Raw genomic sequence first — 22,445 nt, forward strand, 5'->3', positions numbered from 1 at the left:
ATTTAAATATCACAAGTCACCTTTCTGAACACTTATTTCTAGGACATCCAGAAGTAGCACTGCAGGTACCACAGATCTTAACAGAAAGAAAAAAGAAGTCGTCTCTAGGACATGGGAAGATAACAGTACCTTGCTGCAGAAAGAGAAGAAAGATCTGCTTGGGGATCCAGCTGAGAAGCTCTGGTTGGAAGGCACCACACACTGCCCAGCCCCCCTCTATGAGCAGGACTGCTCAGTCAGACCAGCTGTGGCTTCACCCACCTGATAAATCAGAGGTTTAAAAGGTTCATTTGCACTTGTGTGCAAAAAACCTTCATGGAAAAGAACTGCGGCCAGCCATGATATGTGGCAGGATCTCATCTTTAAAAAGGAAGCCATCTGCCTAGATGAAGTACTGTCATGGGACAATTGTCAAAAAAAATCATCTGCAAATTTATTTAAAGCACGTTCTTAGCAAACCCTTGTCTCAATCTACTATATGGTTCATTCTGGGGTTTGTGGGGATTATGAGAAAAAGAGATGCAAATGACCTCACAAGAACACTTACGGAAAGAAAGTGAATATTACTTGCATGTGGACAGACTGGGCTGGCAGGGATGGGACCTCAAGCTCCAGAGATTTTTCAGAAGGTTCGTCTTCCATATGAAAAAGGAAGTTGGAAAGAGAAATAGAAAAGATCATGGATTCAGTTGAGTGTCATCGCTCCGTTTTGGAGCACAGGCAGGATTCAGGTGTGCTAGAGGAAGGCTGAAGCAAACCTGGCCCCAAGCAGACAGCCCATGTTCTCCAGACAGAGGAACCCTGTACTTCCTGAGCTCAGCTTTAAAGCTATGTTGCCTAAACTGCTTTTGGACCATATTAGTATGAGCCAGAGTTCACCGTTATTTAAACAAAAATAAATTGGTTTTTCAGCTTTCCTGCACAGGAAGGAAAAGTACATGAAGACATCTATTCTAGCTGATCACACTTTCACACTGATGAAACTTTCTTCACAAGAACTTGGACTAATAGACGTTTACATTTAAAAAGTCATCTCCCTCACCTGAGTTAAGAATGGTGTTCCTCCTAGAACATCAAAATCAAGTGCAAATTGAACCAAAGCAATTTAGAAGAAGTCAGAATATAAGATTAGGTTTCACTACACTCTAATCCTATTCAGAAACAAGTCAGCAATGCATAATTGCTCTTTTTCAATGAGAATGGAACAGTCTGTAAGTGTTTTGTAAATCACCATGAAATGTTTGAGGATCCTGATGGGTGGAAAGTACTATGCAGAGACACTGTCATTTTCCAGTACATTCTATGGTATTTGTATTTTAAATCCTACAATAAAACAAATAAAGGGATGGGCTATTTTCAGAGCAATTCTCCCCAGTTTTGTATCTCCCTCCATCCCCAGTATCAGTGGGTACTGTTTGCAAGGTGTAGTGTTGGATTGTTAGCCCTATATGACACTCTGTACGTTATCAGAAACTGCAGATTGGCATTTCCCAAGAGCAATAAGATCATCACCTTGTGACTTGATGCTTTCAAAACCTGCAGCCGTTTTAGTCAGTGAGGGCCCATTAAGTTTTTTGGGAACTGCAGCAGGAGAAAGTGCACAAAACTGCAACTAAAAATGCTAACTCCAGAAAATCAGTGCACAAGAAGCCAGCTGTGCATACAGGCACCATATTTCAAAGGCCAGATATAAAGTGGTGTTCTGGCTTTGTAGAAATTAGGTTTACAAAGTACCTGGGTTGAAATTCATTATTTCTTAGGGAGGATGGTCTGTGCTGTCAGGGAACGCGATGCTGGAACCAGTCAAAAATATGCACTGGCAGTCTGCTGGAGACATAGGATGATATCATTAGGATATCAAGTGGAGGATTAGGATTCACTTACTGACCACACCTTCTCACTCTCAAAAGTTAAATTCATGTTGATGAGATGCATGACATTCCATCTGATTTTGAATGCCCAGGCAAAGCACTGAGCAGTAATTTAGCAATACCTAAACACAAACTCTTTAAGTACATGTATACAGTAGAGAAACAGATAAACCCAAACCTTTACGTAAAAAAATAAACCATATCACTTCCTGTAGTGCAAGTCTTCAAGTATATGCAGAACCCAAACAAGATTTCCATGGTTTGGCTAAGATTACTTTTTTCAGGTTGTTTTAATGCACATGACAGCTTCAAAATGTTCTAAATCACATTTTGTGTATTCCATACACTTTTAAACTTAAAATGTTTATAGTATTTGGGTGAGCAATAAGCTTTTATCTAAGTAAGTGCTGAAAACACATGACTTGTTAGAAAAATAGATTCATGTTTTCTAATAATACTGTCATGGGTATTGGTAAACACTCTACTTGTATTTCAGTTCCTAAACAATCAGCCAATACTACACTAAGACTAAAGCAAATAATGAAGACAATATGACTCCAATATTCTTTCCACGTTGTGTATTTGCATTCCCTGACAGTTGCAGACTTAGCTTGAAAGTGATAATTCTGTTTTTCTGAGTCTCATTTGTATCCAAGAACATTTAAATATTTAAAGTAATGCAGAAAGCAGCACCACTCTTCACAGCAGGGAAAGTGCTGGAATAACATGCAAAATTCTAAGGTGCCACATTTTTATTACTATTATAATTGTTGGTGTTTGGAGTTGGTTTTAGGTTTCTTTGTTTGTTTGTTGTTTTCATTGTTGGTTTAAAAAAAAAAAAAAACAACTGTGCACATAGGAAGAACATTTTATCAGCATTGATAGAAGGTGCTACAAAAATGATACCATATACTACATCCAGATATACTGCAACATATTCAACTCATCACATTGCTGTGCTAATAGATGAACCAAACCATGGCATCTTTTGTGCCTCAATTAACTGACACACAATATTTTTACTCATAACTTTTCCTAATATTTCCTCTCTTTAGTGAACAAAGATGGACATGCTGGGAGAAAAAAAAAAAAAAAAAATCTTTTAAACAGCAGTATCTACTAGATACATTTTTTTGCTAGATATATTATTTTACTAGACTATATCTTTATCTACAAGTGCATTTACTCAAGCTGAAGCTGGTTTTGTACCAATCCAAAAGTTGTAGGGAGCAGGAAGGGATATCCTGTTACTTCCTACTTAACATAAGCTGTTCAGGCAAAATGTCCTCAGGGCTCCATCCTTCAAGGCTCAGAGGATGCCTCTTGGAGAACAGATACCTTCAGTCTGGTAACAGACACCTAAAACCAAGGGCACACACACAAAAAAGCTGCTTCACCTCCAGCATGAGTAACTTGAGCACAGGATCATTGAGAGTGGGTATTTCCAGACATCTCTTCCCAGCCAAACCATTCTACAGGGATTTCGGAGGTAAGTGCATCAGCAGGGAGAACAGAAAGGAGAAATGAAGGGCAGAAGGATATTTTGGTTTTCCATTTCAATTTTCCAAGTGGAAATTCATTTTCCATTTTTGGAAATGAAAGGGCAAAATGGAAGAGTTGCCATGGAGACCACAAGTTCCTCATTAGTGAACACACAGAGAAATTAGTTGGAAGAGCTGGAGAGAGGACAGATGCTAAACACACATTTTTCCTGCACTCATTCATACTCCTCTTACATTTTTTGCTCGTGCCCCCTTCTGACTTAGACACAAACAAATTCTTTCGTAACGCAAGTGGGAATTACTCATATCAAACACAGAACATGAGGTTAATTCCAAACTTTTTTAAAAACCAAAGCTCATATAAAATAAAAATATTACATACCTAAGAAATCTCTCCTAATTTGTTAGTCTACAAGCTAACTGCAACTGAACGCTAAGCAGTTTATGTAACATTTAGGTAGGAGGATGTGTATTAGAAATCAGGTACTTCAAACCCAACACACTGAAAACATGTATAGAACATAAATCAGAGTTAAACCCTGAAATAATGCTCTGAGTGTTTGACTGGTACAAACCAGTGACATACCACAAATCCATCAGTCAAAACATGCACTGTATAAACAGTAGGGTCTCCAGAATGAAAGAATAAGACAAATCTAAAGATGTTCATTTCTTGCATCAAAGCAGCATTTAAACTTGTAACACTAACTTAGATATACATATTACGTGAAGTTGAACTGAAAAGCAATGCGACAGAATAAAATAAATGCTTTTTTCTCAGTAAATTCCCACTAATCTGATTTATCTAATTTAACTAATTCATAATTTTTGTAATTTGTAATTTTTTATTTAACTATCTGTAAGGGAAATCACATACTTGGAATAAGTATTTGGAGAAATAGACACAAACAGAATTTAACATCCTCTTTTAATTCTTTTAATTAGAGAGCTTAGGACAGATATGCTGGAAGGTAGTAATCAGACCTGTAAGTTATGGTTCAAACTCTACTAAAAAAATTCTCAAAAATCATTTTAATAAGAACCTGAGTTTTAGAAAACACCTACAGCTTCGTGAAACAATTCTGAATACCTACATACTAAATCACAAGGTTCTTACCACTTAAGTTACAAACAAGAAGAGAGTCGGTTTCATTGAATTAATATAGTTAATAATAATTAGGTTAGCAGCTCTACGTTTGATCATGCACGTGTGACCTTAAGATGTCATCTTATCTGCTTCAAAGATTTCTCTAGATATCCAATAATTTATGTAAAGAGGAATACAGAATATTTATTCTGTATATATTATTCATCTATCACACACATACACGTTGCATATATACACACACTTTCATACCTACATATATATATATATATATATATATATATATATATATATATATATATATATATATGTAACCACTAAAACAAATAGCACAAAATATTTCCATTGTCATGCCTGAAACAAAGTACAATGAAGATGGGGTGACAAGAGATTGTCAGCTGACTTTGGGACCCTTATCAAGCCCCATCCACCACCCTGCTCCAGCCAGGAGGGTTTAGATTCATTACAGGGCAGATTTTTCCAGCAGTTTATTAATAAGCAACACGCAGGGATTACACACAAAAATCATCCATATGGAAATCTGACACTACACAGAAAATACAACTCCTTCTGGCCCCAATGCTGGCAATGAAGCGCTGCCACAAATGTTTCTCCTACTCCTGAATTCAGTAAATCCACTGCTTTTCTTCCTTATGAAACTGTTGCATTTCTAGACAATTTGTGCTTCTTTGTGCTGTAGCTTCATGTACTTAAGAGAATTTTCCATAAAATGTTATTTTCTCAATGCAGTAATGTTACTGCATTTACATATAAGAAATATTAAATACCTGCTTCATTCTTGGCTGCTAGGGGAAATGAAATATTTTAAAATAATTTCTATTGATAATTCAGTTTTTTAGTATTTAATATTACACATATTCAATATTTATGCTTACATGATACAGATGGAATTGAATGACAAGTTTCCATCCATTTTCCCTCCACTTCCGACACAGAATCCTGATGCAACAGAGAGCAAGCAACTTAACCCTATTTTTTGCATGTTACTTCTACACTGGTCTTGTCTTTAAAAACACAGTTAATTGCCTTTTGTAATGAGCTACCTGCCCATCTAGAAGAAAAGCGCAAATATATAAAGCACTAACCACATTCGAAGCAATATTATTTCATGAAGCACTGAAACACATGTAAGAGTGAATTAACATGCTCCAATACTGAAGCTGGTCATTCTGAGATCTTGTAAAACCCATTTTAAGAAGCTGTTCAAATATTTACAAGGAATACTTAAGGCCTCACTTAAAATAGATGTTTTTTCTATACTGCAAGCCATATTTATCGTATATTTATGAGCATGTTTGGAGATACCATTCTCCATGAAGCTGCTGAAGCATCAAAAGCATATGGGCAGAACACAAAGTACTATAATCCTACATTGATAACATTATCAAATAGAAACACATTCACATCACTAAAACTCCCAAAGTTACAATTTTGAGCTTTTTTACTCAACTGTTCAATACATTCTGTTCTGAAAAGATAAACACAGTGTTCTTCAGCCAGCTCCTCACATCCTGACATTTGCTTCCATCACTGGAATTTTCCAACTGTGGTCTAAGGTATCTCTGGCTGATCAACAGGATAACCTGACAGGCACTACTGAAGCATTCTGCTAACTACCTTCAAGAATATATGTTTATTTTTATCAATATAAAGACTGAAACATTGTCTCAAACCAGTGTAACAGCAAGAACTGAAGTTATTTGAAATCTATATTATTTTTTAATTCATTTTCCAATGCTGAGAAAAAAATGTGTGCATGATAAACTCTAAAGTGCTGAAGATTTATGAGCTACACATGAATACCCAGCAAATTGTATAGACCTTCAAGCAACTTGCAAATCTACATCTGACTTGCATCAGAAAGGGTCAAGGTTATTATCAAAGAGCCTGGGAAGGGAAATATGGAGAAAAGCACAGGTGCATTATTTCTTATTACTCTTCAAAGTAACATTCCGTGTATCGAGCACCAATGTCACCCAACATTGAGAGATATGGATGTGAGTACTTGAAATTAAGAATAAAATTGTCAAATCATCTGAAGCAACAATATATTGCATTTTAGGAAGTAGTGACTACTAGTTAGACATTAAATACTTAAAATTCAAAGGCTACCCTCTCTGTAAGCACTATCTTATACGTAGTAATGATTCATTTGCTCTCAATATGAAAATATAAATGTAGGAAAAAAGGATTATTTCTTTCTCCCATTAACATGAGCACACAACTTAAATCCAAGGCAGTGACAGTTAAAGCAGTTTTCAAAGTCAAAAATGTTGTTCATGTTATTTTTCTTTCAACAAGAAGAAACCACAGGAGAAAGTGAGTGAAGTCCACTACACATAATAAAGCTCATTTCCAGACTTCCAAGACCTCAATATATTGACTGAGGAGATTGTTTAACATTACATAAGCATTCACATTTGTTTCAGATATCCAGAAGTCTTTCTTAATTACATTTAATTCATTACAGTTTTGAAAAAAAAACCAAACCTCTCCCCTAAGAAAATATTGGAGAAACTCAAATGGCCAGATTACTTACTCAAAATGCCAAATTATTTGCAAAAATCACATAAAATTCTGGAATTTGAAAATAAATATTGAAGAAGAGTTCTTACACAAAACAGTAATAATCTGTTGAACCAGAAACCCAAGAACAAGATCTACATGTCATTAAACTTCTGAACATTTGGGCACAAAGCTGACATCAATATCTATTCTTCAAAACAGAAAACATAACAAAAACTACAATGAAATACTTTCTACAAGCAAAATAACAGACTTGGAATTTTAGAACCCCATTAAAACTTGTTAACAAAACAATTCAAGTAGGCATTTACTATTCTAAGCTAAACTGCCTAATGGTTTATGGAATTTCTGCTTTTACATGCAATTTTACTGAGATACTTCAAGGAAATAAATAGCACAGCTTGCTTATATGTAATAGCAAAATGATGCATTTTATCCAGAAATAGAAATGCTTTGGTGTCTACTTCCATTAAAAACAGAGTTTCCTCTGCCTGCCCATCAAGACCGGCTGGAACGCAGGATCCCCGGCTTTGATACTTTGCTTCTAGGACCTGTGAAATGAGGACTGTCTCAAAAATAGAGGATCTGATCTAGAATAATGTTGTTTCTCTCTTTATGAATATGTTTGTGTAATATAGAAGAAGAGGTAACAACTTAAAATTTCGTTCCGTGAATGCTCAGTGCCTGGCCTTTAATTCTTCCTACACATTGAACTTACACGCAGTGATTGACAAGGCACAATATGCTTTCAGAATATTATATATTGTTAAAACATGCTTAGTTGCAGAATACTATACCAGCATTACGTTTACCGAGTGTCAGTTTAAGATGTATGAAATATAAGTATTCCTAAACACTGTTTTGAGTATGTTATTGTATTTTCTGCTTGAATGGGAGATGGAACAGCTTATCACTGTATATACATCAGCATATGTAACATACAAGTGTCTGAAAGCTGTGGCTCTTGAATTTGAAAATGAATAAAGCTCTAAAAAGCAAAAATCTAATGGCCGATGTTTATTAGGAGGTTACCTTACATCCATTTTAGATGTTTAATTATACATCAACCTGAACCCAGTATTATTTCAGTTAAATAAGCAGCTTCAAGTCTACCAAACAGCATCACCAATAAAGTTGGCCAGAAATAACTTGCAATCACTTCTAAACAGCACTTTCCTCCCACTCTGTATCGTTTTACTGCTATTCAATTTTCCTCAAATGATCATCTTTGTGCACATTTTTCTTCAATTATTACAACAAAAGCTCCTTTCAAGTCCCATAAAGTGATGCTATTTTCCCCTCTCAGCAAGCAGCACTAACAGAACGCAGCAGCAACACTAAACACTGTCTACAATTGTTATGGAAATATATTTACCTGGATCCTGTTGTCATGGAAGCTAAAGATTCAAGGCATGCAAGCTACATAAAATAATATATACTGATGTAAAAGAACATTTGAAGGAAACATTCAAATGTACAATTTGATAAAAATCAGACTAGATTGAAAGGCACTGGTGACCCAAGGCATGACTGTGAGACACTTGTACTTCAATCCATATTTAATTCATTACTTACATCCTCTACCTTCTATTAATATCCAGAGTACATTCAATTTAATAGCTCAGGCACTCACTAACTTCTAGCAAGTTTTTTATCCTGGAATCAGGCCAATTTCAGCAATGTTCCAGACTACACAAAAGGACATTTGCTGATATTGGACATTTGTTTGTTTCTGTTTTGTGAAGCAAGACTGGTTACTTAGGTCTGTTGTCACAGCTGACCAGCTTTCCAAACTAGCAAACCCGTGTGCAAGTTTTACTGCCCTCACCTTGGAGCTGTTATTCTGACTTATTATACGTTCCGTTTAATCCGTTTTTGCTTCTATAAATACACACACTCTATCACTATGTTTTAGGTAGTTATTAAGTATCTGAATTTAACAAAGAAATTGTCCTTTTTTATACAGATGTGAAACAACAGTTTTATCTACCCACATGCTTAAGCACTGTTGCCAGAGAAGTGCCAAGTCCATCTTAAAATTCTTCACAAAACTGAACACCTTCATTACCAGTGCTGCTTTTACAAATGTACTGAGTCTGATTTGTTTTTAAAACCGCAGTAGATTTCAGAATAGTGACTACTTGCTTTTGGCCATTTCAGCTTCATTCTATTGTATATGGTTTAAACTGCGGAGAAACTGCTTTTACTGCTAGTTTCCTTTGCTTGAATAGAAATGTTTGTGGAGCTAAAAAGGTAAGGATAGCCTCATTTTTTTTCAATGTTTACTCTTATTATTTGGGGAGAAAAGGAATAGAGGGAAGAGATTACAAAAAAGTAGCATCTTGCCTTGAATTCTTCCCTCAACCAGTTATCCTTCACCAAAGTCAAGTATTTCAGCTCCATCTTCTGCCAGTATCCCAAGCAAAACATCTGACAAAGGGTTTGTGGAAGGATAGCCTGGATAAGAAATAAATATTATCACATTTGGGAATCAGAAGATCCAGGGGGAACTGATTGCAGAATGAAACAACCACTACTACAAACGTTTGGCTAGCAATCCTCTAAAATCACAGTACACAACAACAAACTCCTGCTGCATTATTAAATACCAAATTTGTCGTGAGCAGATAATGGTTATGCATAGCAAAACATGTTGCAAACCTGTTTTTGTGAAGGAAAAAGAGCTGATTTTGTTTCATCTGCTTCTCAAGGAGAAAACTACACATTCAGTTTGAAGATCGGTGATATTTTCTGTCTTTGTTTACTACACTGCAGATATATGTAGTTGTCTTTGTGAAAAGATGAAACGAGTTGTTCCTTGCACTGGAAATGAGACAGTAAGATTTACAATTGTATTTAGTTCCTGCACAATTTTGTTCCACAGACTTTTCTGCCCAAATACAAGGCATCGTTGTTTCAGTCAACAGCTCTGAAATATAAGGGAAAAAACAGCATTCCTGTTCCCTGAACTTAAGATAAACTTGGGTATCTCAAACATCTCACTCACTTGTAGGTTACTTCATGTTACACTGGGAGGCACTGACAAAGCAGGAAAAGACAAGTATCATTGTGTGTAGCTTAGGCTTTCTGTAGTGTCAATTATTTAAAACCTTGACATAGAGTATTCTTGACAAGTTGCTTAAAAATTAAAAGTTTATGCAGCATAAACAGCAAAAGTGATGTACAGTAATATGCAACTTTCCTGAACAGAGTTAGTAAGAGGAAATTATTCTAAGAGCCTACAACTTACCTCTAAAATTACACAGATAGTGAAGAGAAAAGCAGCCAAGGTCTGTCACAGGTGAAATGCAGCTTTACATTATTCTTTCCATATATTCTACAGAAAAGGTCTTCCAAACATTTTACAACATTTCTCTAAACCTTGCTACTTACCCAAGAATCAAAGTATATCACATACTTACTGATGGGTGAGAACAACAAAAATACTAACAGTTTCTACAGCCCAACTGGAATCCATTAAGTTGTAGAGATTCCAAAACCAACTTCAAGATGAAAAAAAGATCTCACCAAGAGTCACCCTTATTTGGCACTCTGATTTCCTATACTAAATTAACTCCTTCAGACGTAGTCTGAAGGATTAGTCTGAATAATTAGGAATTATTTTGACTTTTTTATCATGGATATTATGTCATCTTTTAAATTATAAATTGCAGTACTACCACAACATGCTTCCCATGTGCTTGCATCAGAATGGCAGTAACATCTGAATTGAGTCTACTTGTCAGCGTGACCACATTTAACAATTTCAAACACATGGCAATTTCCATTAACAGTTCTAAAATGACTTCAGTATAATATTATGATCAACTAACTGTAATTAATCAAAACAGCAAAGGGCTCAACACTCCACGCAGGTGAGCAGAAATTGTTTTGGCACATACAAACTACAAATGGAGTGGTAATAGAATCAATCACCTTAGCATCTGTTCTACCTTTAAATCCTCCTGCCATGATCATTTTGCATCAGAATAGCATTATGATACACCTGCAGAACAGTCCCCCTTAAAATGGGATGGAACCATTTTTCCACATATTAAGAATATATGCTCTATACTAAACAGGATACTGAGAAAATACAGTGTTGCAATGATAATTAAAAAAAAAAAGGCAAAGTTTGCCGCATTTTGCAACAATACTAGCTTGGATCTCCAAGGTGGTGAAACATGCTAGCACTAAATTACACCTGTGCTAAGAAATCCCTCCTGCAAAAAAGCTGCCTGATCAGCAACAGGGACAGACAGACTGCAAGTCTACAACAACGTCAAGATACTCGAAATCTATTTTGTCTAAAACTGTGGTCAGTGCTCTGGCAAAGAGCACAAAAGCAGGTGAGCAGAAATTGTTTTGGCACATACAAACTACAAGACGAGATTGTGAAAGAATATCTGATCTGATTCAGATATCAGAATTTCATCTGACCTCATTAAAGTTTACAAATATATAAAGGGTGAGTGTCAGGAGGGTGGAGCCAGGCTTTTCTCAGTGACAACCAGTGACAGGACAAGGGGCAATGGGTGCAAACTGGAACACAGGAGGTTCCACTGAAAGAGGAGAAGCAACTTGTTGGGGGTGAGGGTGGCAGAGCCTGGCCCAGGCTGCCCAGGGAGGTTGTGGAGTCTCCTTCTGTGCAGACATTCCAACCCGCCTGGACACCTTCCTGTGTAACCTCATCTGGGTGTTCCTGCTCCATGGGGGGATTGCACTGGATGAGCTTTCCAGGTCCCTTCCAGCCCCTGACACTCTGGGATTCTGTGTGATTCTGTGAATCTGTTTCACATCATGTTAATACTTCAGTGTTCTTACGACAGTGTCAGAAAGCTGATGACTGACACCTGCCAATTAAACTAGTCCAGGATCTACACAAATCTCCCCTGACTCAACTTGCTAGTTGACTCGGGCATGTTCTCTCTGCTCCCTTCTGGATTTGTAAAACTCATTCATTTGGTAAAGTGAGGTTTGAGGGAATATTTAAGAGCCCTGTGCAACAAGGAAAATTGTATCATTTCAGTTGTCTACCTGATTTCAGCAAGTTTCCACTCAGCACAGCTGCTTTTGAGGCCAATAAAGAAAACTTCTAAAGGTTATGGTTTGTTAGTTTTTTGGGCTTTGGGGGTTTTTTTGGCAGGGGGGACTGGGGTGGGGGGTTACTTCATTGTTACACTGGAAACTAATCAGATCCTACATCTAGTTAATAAACTGTACAACTAAAGAAACTTTAAAGATTCCCTTCACACCTCAATGTAGTAAAGGAATACAAAAATGGTTCTAATGAAAAAACACAGAACAGAAACAGAATGATAATCAAGGTGCGAATCTCAGGATGTTGCCTGATATTACATAAGCAGAAAAAATACCTGTACACTTGAGAGAACAGGTGGAGGTCAGCCAAAAGTCTGGCCTTGCTTATTCAGATATAAACACTTTAATGTCTTTTATTCATACATTTTGGCTCATTCAACTTTCAGTTTTGGTCATGTCACTATTTTTATGTCCATTGAACTGCAGTAATCTCCCTACTGAATAGACTTTCCCTTTAAAAGTTTATAATAGTCATAAGTTAACTCCAAAACATAACATTCTTTTTATAACAACAATTAAAAGGCAAAATGTCAATCAAATGAAAGTGAGCCCTCACTTCAACAATACATAAATGTATTTAAAGGATATGAAGATAGCAAAAAATTAATTTTGGAGTGAAATTTCTGAAGTTAAATGAATGTAATTATGTAATCATGAAGTTACTTAATGGATTTCAATTAGGCTTATTTTTGGTTTTGATGCCATTTGTCTTTCCAATTAACTCAGCTGCTAAGATTAATTTTATATTATTATCAAAAGTAAAGATCACAGCCATGATTCATACTACAGAGGTTCTTATAATACCATAGAGTGTTGAAACTGATTTCCTCCTCATCATGAATCCAGGTTCATTATTTCCATACAACAACAACAACTGCAAGTCCCAAGAAACAGCATTGTTTTCACATTGCTTAAATGGAGTCTAATATGATGCATTTAGCTCAAGTTGTCTTAAAGTTTAAATGTACTTCAGTCACATCAGTTTAATATCTTACCTTCAGGTCTGAAAACAGATGGAAGCCTTGCGTAGTTGATAAACCTGTAAACATTCATGCGACATTTTTCACTGCTATAAATCTACCATACAACTCAAAACCACCACGTGCTCCCAAGTCTCACCCCATCCTCTTGTTTTGCTTGATACTAAATTAAGTTTTACCAAGGAGACAGAAATTAAGTAAGGCACTATTTTAGGAAAAGTTGAAATATCTTGCTCCTGGGGAAAAAGTTAACGATTATAATTGAGCATTTGGAAGTATTATGTAAATCTATAACAGAAAACTTCAATTTCTACCACATTATCTACTGTATGAGAGGAGAGGAATAAAAATATTTTCTGAAATCATAAAAATTAATTAAGACTGAAACAGACTGATTTTGTCATCTAAATTCTACTTATAATCTTGAAGAGATCTAATCTGACATCTGTTGTAAAGTGTATATTAGATCTATCAACAAGTCAAGTCTTCTGAAGTAAATAATCAGCAGAATACATAATGTAAGACATTTCCCACATGTACATTTCAGACAACTGTTACTGCTGCACACTTGCTTCATCTCCTGTCCACTAAACCAAATCATCCCTGGCTGCTTCTGTTTGTCACCTGTGAACACAGCAAACTACCAACACGAAGTTAGATTTTTATCTTCCAAAACCAACCACGTATGGAGTCACAAAACTCAAGCTGCAAACTGTCCATAGCAGCTTTGCTCTACAGCAGCCTCATGCTGTCACATTCTGAGCACCTTCAACTTGCATTCCATTCAACAAAGATCTAATGCTTCAAAAGCTTAACCCTTTGGCAACGATCTGTGATGAAAAAATTAAGGTGACTTAACAATGGATGTCTTATCCACAGGGAAGAAAAATATAACTAGATTCAAGTTATCTTATCTTCTATTTCACCCAAAAAAATATTACATACATTTAAAAAAAAAAAAATATGAAAATGCTGTCTTATCTGACATTCAGTGCCTTATGATGAAACAGGTGTTTGTACTAAACAGAGCAACTTGATCATTTTAGTTTCTATTTTCACACATATTTCAAATACTACCTATCCTAGTTTGAAATAACCCTTATAGGTAAACCATACACAGTTAAAACATTACATTATTATCTACCACAATTGGAGAAAAATGGATTCCTGTTATTTTAGAACTATGTGGTTTTGAATCCTCTTAATGTTAGTGTAACTCCCAAACTTCTGTTCCTATATCAGGGTACTCCTCAAGAAGTCCAAATCAATCTGTTCTGCATGCTCCTGTAATATTATTATGCTAAAGCCTGGGAACATTCTGTACTCCTAAACATTTTGCTTCCTCCTTAGACGTTTGACAAACCACGTTCTCTCAGGACCAAACAATCGTTTTCTCATCACCTGTATCTATCTTTTTGTTTCACCCTAAGTTTCTGCTTAAAAAGCAGAAAAAAATAGGAGGGGACTACTTCTTTTTTTAAAGAAAGAGGTCTGCAGACACAGCAGTGGCATAGCTGTCTTCGTAACAGCTTTTCCATGACTGCTGCTCCTGTATTATCTGGGCTCCTATATGGTTTGATAACATACACCCAATTCCCTGAAACTCAGGAGTCCTGTTAGAATTTACTGCATAAAAAGGAGCACTATCACCTTCTTCATGCCCAAAATATATTGCTAATCTAACACAGAAGGGCAAAATCAATATAATAAACCTTGTTTAGGATCCCAGCCAAATCCCAGTGTCAGGTGTAACTGGGCCAGCTGACCATTTGCTTTGTTGTTGGAGATCCAGATATTGCCAGATAATCAGAGGAGGAAAGTCACTACCTATTTTGACACTTTATTCTTTGGCAGCTGCCAAGACTTACCAGCTGTTCTTTTCAAGCATGAAATAAATATTGTATTTGGTTTATATGTCAGCACAAATACACACACACAAGTACGCACACATACCAGAGGAACACTGGGTTAGTTACATTTGTTTGCATTCTGTAGTAACACAACAAATAGCAATATTGCTGAACCAAAACATTCAGTGACACTATAAGTAAAGCATAAACCAGACAACCTGCACATTTTTCCACTACGGTTCACATGAGAGGAGAAGGTAACAATGAATATTTGCTATATTATACTTCATACTCATTCCCTGCATTCATTGAGCTAGAAGACTGCTTATTTACTTCCCACACAGATCAGGTCTTAAAAGGAAGAAATAAAAAGCATTTTAAATGGAAAAAACCTCCAATGAGTTGTCATCCACTAAGAGATATCATCCTCATGTTTCTTAGCCAAGCCGGTTTCTGATCTACTCATGTTAAAAACCTGAATCCTGGGGCCTGATCTTGTCAGACGCCTCCATGGAGCTACTGAGATAGGAAACCCCAAGTTCAGAGCTCTTTAAAAGCAGAACCTTAGTGAACAAATGGTTTGTCATGATACCCATTTACTTAGTAATCTAGTGCAATGTATACAATAGGCATGCATCACCTGCAATATCAAAGTCATTGAAAAGAAGGAAAAAAGCCAGGAAATTGAGAATCCTCACTGCTACATCCTCTGACAGCTCAGAGGAACACAGTCTGCTTATTGTTCTAGGAGACAGGGGGAAAATGGGGACCAACCTTCAAAAAAAAAATGTTGGTTACTCTGTTAAAGCAAAAAAAAAAATAATAATCCATGGACATATTAGCTACTTTGTCAAATCTAGGAAAAATCTTCAGGTTGCTGCGGGTTGGGCAGCTGTGATACTCACTACAGCTTGATTCCGCAGCAGTTTTTATACCCAACCCAATTCTGAAACACTGTACGTGTATGGTATTGAGCGCAAGGCTATAAAGAAGGTGCACATGGGCTTTCTGTCAGGTTTGCTTACAAAACTGGTTAGAAACAGGAAAGAAGATTCTGATCCATAGAAATATTTTCTCTTATTAACTTCCATAATGTTACACCTTTTTTGTTTGTATTATTATTATTATTTTGGTTGGGTGGGTTTTTTCTGTGTGTTTGGGTTTGTTTGCCTATTTTTTTGGGAATGGGTAGGCTCTTTTTTTCCCCTTTAACACACAATGTTGATTTTTGACAACTCTAACCTTACCCAACACAGCATGATGTAGCTTATGGACCCTGGTGTGACGTGTCACAACACAAACTGTCAACCAGTACACCTAGAAAGGCACTTTTGGAGAAACACACTAAAAGGGGCAGCTTAGAACAGGACAGAAGGTGTTTCAGAATACTTGAACAAGGGCTAATAACGTTTTACTTTCACAGCTTTATCTATATATGATTCAGAGTAAAGGGTTTTCTGACAATACTAGTTAAACAAAAGTTCCAGGCAGCTGCCAAGGTTTTAGCTGATTACAGGAGGGGCTGAACAGTAAATACTGACCTAGACAGATGTTGTACTGATCTATTTGATGATCCAATGACCTCTTACAGTTTGGCTGCCCGTATTATGTCTTCAGGTTGTGCATAGAGGAAAGCTGCTCATCATCTGAAAATGAGTAATAATGGAAATAATTCTGTCTCCCCAAACCAGCAAAAATAAATCTAAACCACTTCTAGAGAAGGGAGAAACCACTGCAGCTTCCACAAGATTAGATTTGTGTTCAAAGTGTTTGTATTTCAGGGTTCCCACCCTCCCCCTTCCTATTGAAAGATACTGGAACTGCTCAAAAAGGAAGAAGTCAGCTGTGGCTACACAACGTCACCAAGGCATTAAATTAGCTGGGAGAGGAGGGAAATGGCTGTTATGTCCCCAAGTTCCTGTTGTCAAGAAAAACTTCTGTAATAAAAATTATTTATAATACTAGTTCTGCAAGCAACAGTTCTGAAATCACTGCAACATCACTATACATGAATTACAAGTATATGCTCAGTAATATAAAGGACATTCCCTTCGCATTTGAGTGAAAATTGTGTAAACCAGAGAAGAACTCTAGAATCACACAAGTACAAATATCTCACTCACTGCTGCCTCATTAAAGAGGGATTTTAAATAGTACACAAATAACAACCGCTGTCTTGCCCTCCCCTCTTGTTTTTGTTGTGTCAGATTCCAAAGAATTATACTGATAATCCCATATTAATATACTTAAGATAAAGGAATTTAGAACCAATGTTTTGATGGGAAGGTATGATAGCATAGAACAGAGAAATAGATCTACAAACTGAAATGTTCAAAACTAAATATGATCAGATACTAACATTTAATATTTCAAACATCTCACATTCTTATATAAGAGAAAAATACCCTTGTACAGAATATCCTATGCACTTTGCTTTCACAATTGCGGAGTAATTTGCAATATTTAAGTGTAATTTCCAGTATTCAGCTATTACAACGCTGAGACAGTCACTCGATCGAGCCCTGTAACATTAAGTCACATGGTAGGAAAAGGAAATCAGAATAAAGAGGCCCAAACATTCTATGCAAGGGCCACAATCAGCTACAGGATGCTTTTTCCAGTCTTGCACAAAAAAAATTCAGGTATCAAGATTCAAATCAAATGCAGTACAAACATAATGAAGCTTCAGCTTTGAATGAAGAGGATGAGAAATCTTTTGTGGAAGATTTAGTTCCCTCTGATGAACATTCAATAGAGCTACAGAGTGTGGGGAACTTGAGATCAATAACTGGATTTGCTCTAGCAATTTAAAAATAAAGACGCTGGGGAAAGTCTCAGCACTAATAGTCTCCTCAAGCAGATGCCTGCAGAGGTTGTGTCTAGAAAGGACTGTAATGAGTTTCCACTCTTACTCCACCTATCCTATCCATAGGGGTAGGCTACTAATGATTGTTTGGTCCTTCCGCAGCAGTTAGTGTCTTATGCCTCACTAGATTAGATAAATGGGATAATTAAGGATCATGGCAAAAAGCTTGCTAATGATTAAAGCAGACATTGAACCAGCTTTCTATTTATTCCCCTTCCATACATTTCAGTTCTACCTGATTTACATCTGCAGTTACACATTTGTGAATAGTCATATATCAATGAGCAATATGCCTTCTTTTCACTTTTAAGCTTTTTTTTTTCATATATGAGAAAAGCAACTAATCTGCCAAGCAGGGTATGGTGGCATATCAAGTATCTGCTCAAATAACACACAGTAAAACTGATGTTTCAAGAGAAGTACTTACATTTCTCAAATATAAGAGCACCCTGGAGAAGCAAACAGGTAGTCATACTGACACACATGCTTATAAATAGTAACAGCTCCAGAGCATTGTGCACTAAAATCTGTTCTCCTTAAGACAGTAAGTTGCTTATAGGGCCACAGAAGTCTTTTCTTGTAAATTCTTTTTGTTAACTGAAACAGTGAATGAGTTTCTTCTGTACATACAAGACCACGGGTTTTGAGCATGTGGTCAGTATGTTTTGTTCTTGCCATGGGTTAACCCCAGCTGGCAACTAATCACCACACAGCCACTTGCTCACTCCTCCCTGGTGGGATGGGAGAGAAAATCAGAAGAGTAGAAGCGAGAAAACTTGTGGGTTGACATAAAGACAGTTTAATAAAAGTAAAGCAAAAGCTGTGCACACAAGCAAAGCAAATCAAGGGATTCATTCACCACTTCCCGTGGGCAGTTGTTCAGCCACCTCCAGGACAGCCGGGCTCCACCACATGCAACAGTTACTGGGAAAGAAACTCCATCACTCCAAACATCCCCCTCTTCCTCTTTCTTCCCCCAAAATATATACTGGGTATGCCATCATTTGGTATGGAATATCCCTTTGGTGAGCTAGTGTCAGCTGTCCCAGCTGTGTCCCCTCCCAACCTCTTGTGCATTCTCTGTCTTCTCCTTGGCAGCCCAGAATGAGAAGCTGAAAAGTCCTTCATTACTGAGCAACATCTATGTTATCCACATTATTCTCACACTAAATCCAAACACAGCACTATACCAACTACTATGAAAAAAATTAACCCTATCCCAGCTGAAACCAGAACAAATCCCTAACAGAATTACTCATTTTTATTTTTTCCACACCTGACCTCATTTAGTACAGTAGGAACCTGCTTTTCTTTGTCTATTAAGACTTCAATAAAATCATTCATTTACAGTTAACTGCAACAGTGTTCACATTTAGACCTGAATATTAATTGACTGATAATGAGATGATGAGGCAGCTTTTCTCCACAGGTGTACCAATCAATTTCAATGAAACTAAAGAAGTATTTCTCCTTACTGCATCTAAAATTAAAAAGTGATTTATATTTTCCAATAAAGTGCTTTTCATTGATCTCTTTCTGAAAAAGTACAGTTTCATTTGTACCTTTTAAAATTTGAATAGTTTCTGTTTGTAAAGGAATGATTTTCCAATATGAATTTGGCTCCAATTGATTATTAGCTTTAATATAACTTTGCAAAGTTAAAAAACCCTCCAAGGAACTTCTAACAAACTTTAAAGTTTCCAGTCAAGAGAATGAACTTCTGTGAAGACACCAAAAAGTATAAGAACAAGTTTTAGGCAACTATTCCTCTTGGACTTAACCATTTGTACAAACTATTTACTGTTACTGTTAGTCAATGTATCCCCCAAAGTTAATGTATTAAAGACTTTTGCCAGTCATCAGTAACAGAATCCAGCTTGCAACATAACATCATCTCTTGAAATCTTCTAACAGATGTTTGAACTAACAGAGCAATTAGATTTAACTTCAAAATTATTGTCTTTGAAGTGATAATGATTAAGGAACAATGAAAAGAATGCTGGATTCCGAACGTGTCTTCAAATACCAGACTCAGCATAGGGACCAGGAAAACTGGGTACAGATTGTTTGCTTCAGTTCCAAGAGAAAAATGAAAATATGGGATACAGTAGAAAAGAAATATAAGAATAAATATTGCTATATATTTGGAGAAACTAAGGACAGAAGCTTGGCATTCAAGACATTCACTATATTCAAAATCTTACATGTCCAGCATTATTCTGAACTCTCCCAAGAGCGCTACCATCACATTTCTGTAAAGCAAAACTATGTTTTTCAGTCACTGAATAAAAAAAAGTGGTTTCAAAATAACCAGAGTCTAGAGGCAGCATGTATTAATATTTCCTCAGAGGTCTCCCAACAGGATCCTCCATTGAGCCACTGACCTTATCCTGCACTACCACTTCAATTTTAGAAGTAATTTTTACCCTTTTGGAGTCACATTTGACACAACTGCAAAACCAGTTTTAAAGCTTTGCCCAAGAGCTCAACAGAGTGAAGGAACACACACACAAAAAATAGTCTGCCCCTAAGAACAGCCTCCGGAGCTTAGTGCTACCAATGCCCAACAGGCACTGGTTACACAGCAGCAATAACAACAGAAAGTACTTCAGAATATAAGCACTAAGAAAAAAAAAAAAAAAAAAAAAAAAAAAAAAAAAAAAGTATTGAATTCATAACAGCAAAAAATGAGATCAAAAACTGGATGGTTAAAAACACCGCACAGCCTTTCTGAATGGTGGATTCAAGAGGGCTGTGCCAGGTAGCGTCTTGCATTCTTCCCCACTGCTCACCAAAGACTGTACCCACAGTCCTTAAAACAGCTTTTAGTCTCCTAATTCCTTTTACAACATTGCCCTCTAGTGGGCTTGGCCTGCTGATACTCTCTTAGCAGCACAACTCTGCTTCAGTGATTCAGCACTTCTGGAGAAAATGTACTGTGTCTCACCAACTGGTTTTGTAGGCAATAAGTGCTGTGTAGCTGGGAGCTGAGGAGAAGGATACGTAGATAAGGTCTCCATCTAACCAAACCCTCTCAGCATTTCAGGTAATTATAAAAACTGTTTTCAATTGCAGATAGGAAGGAGTGTTAATTCCAAAGAAGCCTAACACGCAGATCTCATCACAAATTCCAGCTCAGACTACCAATCTACCTCTCTGTCACTCCATGCTTTTGCTCAAGTGGAGGAGACGCACAACACATACGCAAAGTTTCATTGGCAACTTACCTGAAAAGTTGCATTAAATTTTGTTATGGAATAGAGCACTTTTGCATTAAATAGTATTTTTTTTTAATTTATTCATGCATAATTCCACACATACAGATGGACACACACTCTCAGGCATTCAAAATAGAAGTAGTTTCTTGAGACATGTTAGTGGTTGCCAAAAGCATAGTTTTTTGGAGAGAACGGGAACAAAATAAACACACCAAAACAAGAAAGAAAAAAGATAAAGAAAACGTCCAGTATGCGCACAGATTAGCTGTGCCACAGAGGAAGATGTCGTGAAGAATGATGTAGGGCAGAACACCAAAATAAGACTGTTGAAAAATCACAGAAGGTTTTGAGTTAAGGGAAGCCAAAATGTAGCTCATAGGATTATCTCTTAGCAAAAACAGAAGGAACAAGGGACCTGTGTGCAATGCCCAAATGAAACTACAGGTCATTCAGTACCACCAGTTTAAAATCTTAAACCATCAGCTACATCATTTCCAAGATATGAGAACGAAATATCAGAAAAAATAATTTAGAGCAATATAAATTTTCTTACTATAAATACTACTGGTAAGTTCTAAGATTTCAAGTCTGTATCAAGAAGTGCTAAATAACTATCAAGTTAATGTTGTAAGCTAAATGCCTTTTTAAAAACTCATGTGAGAACTGGCAGGTGTGAAACAGGAACTGGTAGGCAAAACTGCAACTAGTATAATTCTTCATGGAACTGCAACTTCCTCCTCCCACAAGGGAGCAGAGTTGTAAATACACCAGAAAATCCTGCATTGGGTCTCCAAAGAGAAACACACCTGGGTTTTTTATTTTAATATGATCAAATACAGATACTTCAGGTCCTGAGCTACCACTAATGAGCCAGTTCACAAAAGAAAGAATGCATACATACCATGTATACTGGCTGACACAGTCACTTGGAGGAGTAACACCTGCACCACTTGGTTAATATCTCAAACTAATTGTCCAATACTAATTTAAAATAAGATACCAGCCACCCCATCCAATATAACAGCTAGACAGCTATTCAGTGACACAGTAATTCCTGATTTGACTCCAAAGAGCTTCAGATCGATAAGTCTACAGAAACACACACATTCCTGTCTGTGCCCCTGCTCACCAACAGTGAAATTCTGCACAGGTTGCTCCAGTTAAACTCTCAGTTTACAAACAGATAGCAGCTGTGTTTCATGCTCCCAGGTGAACATTGCCAGCACATAACACAAGAGACACTAATGCAGATGGACAAAATCACCAACCAGCATGTATTTGGCTGAAGAGAGGCTGTAAATCTGCTAAATATGGTTTAATTCTGACAAGTGCTGAACATTTGGAAGTGCCAGCCACCTTTAACATTTGCTTTCTTCACTGGGTCTAGATGGTACAATTGAAAAAAC

General features: G+C 36.7%; 1 long non-coding RNA gene across 1 annotated transcript; it reads right to left on the bottom strand.

The window, feature by feature from the left end:
* Positions 1-570: 570 nt before the first annotated feature.
* On the bottom strand, positions 571-22,157 carry LOC135575319 (uncharacterized). Its single transcript, XR_010465849.1, has 3 exons — positions 21,941-22,157; positions 1,735-1,827; positions 571-635 (listed from the first exon to the last, which is right to left on the bottom strand). It is a non-coding gene; the product is annotated as an uncharacterized LOC135575319 (long non-coding RNA).
* Positions 22,158-22,445: the final 288 nt, after the last annotated feature.

This window comes from Columba livia, chromosome 13 (genome assembly GCF_036013475.1).
Source record: "Columba livia isolate bColLiv1 breed racing homer chromosome 13, bColLiv1.pat.W.v2, whole genome shotgun sequence".
Lineage (NCBI taxonomy): Eukaryota > Metazoa > Chordata > Aves > Columbiformes > Columbidae > Columba > Columba livia.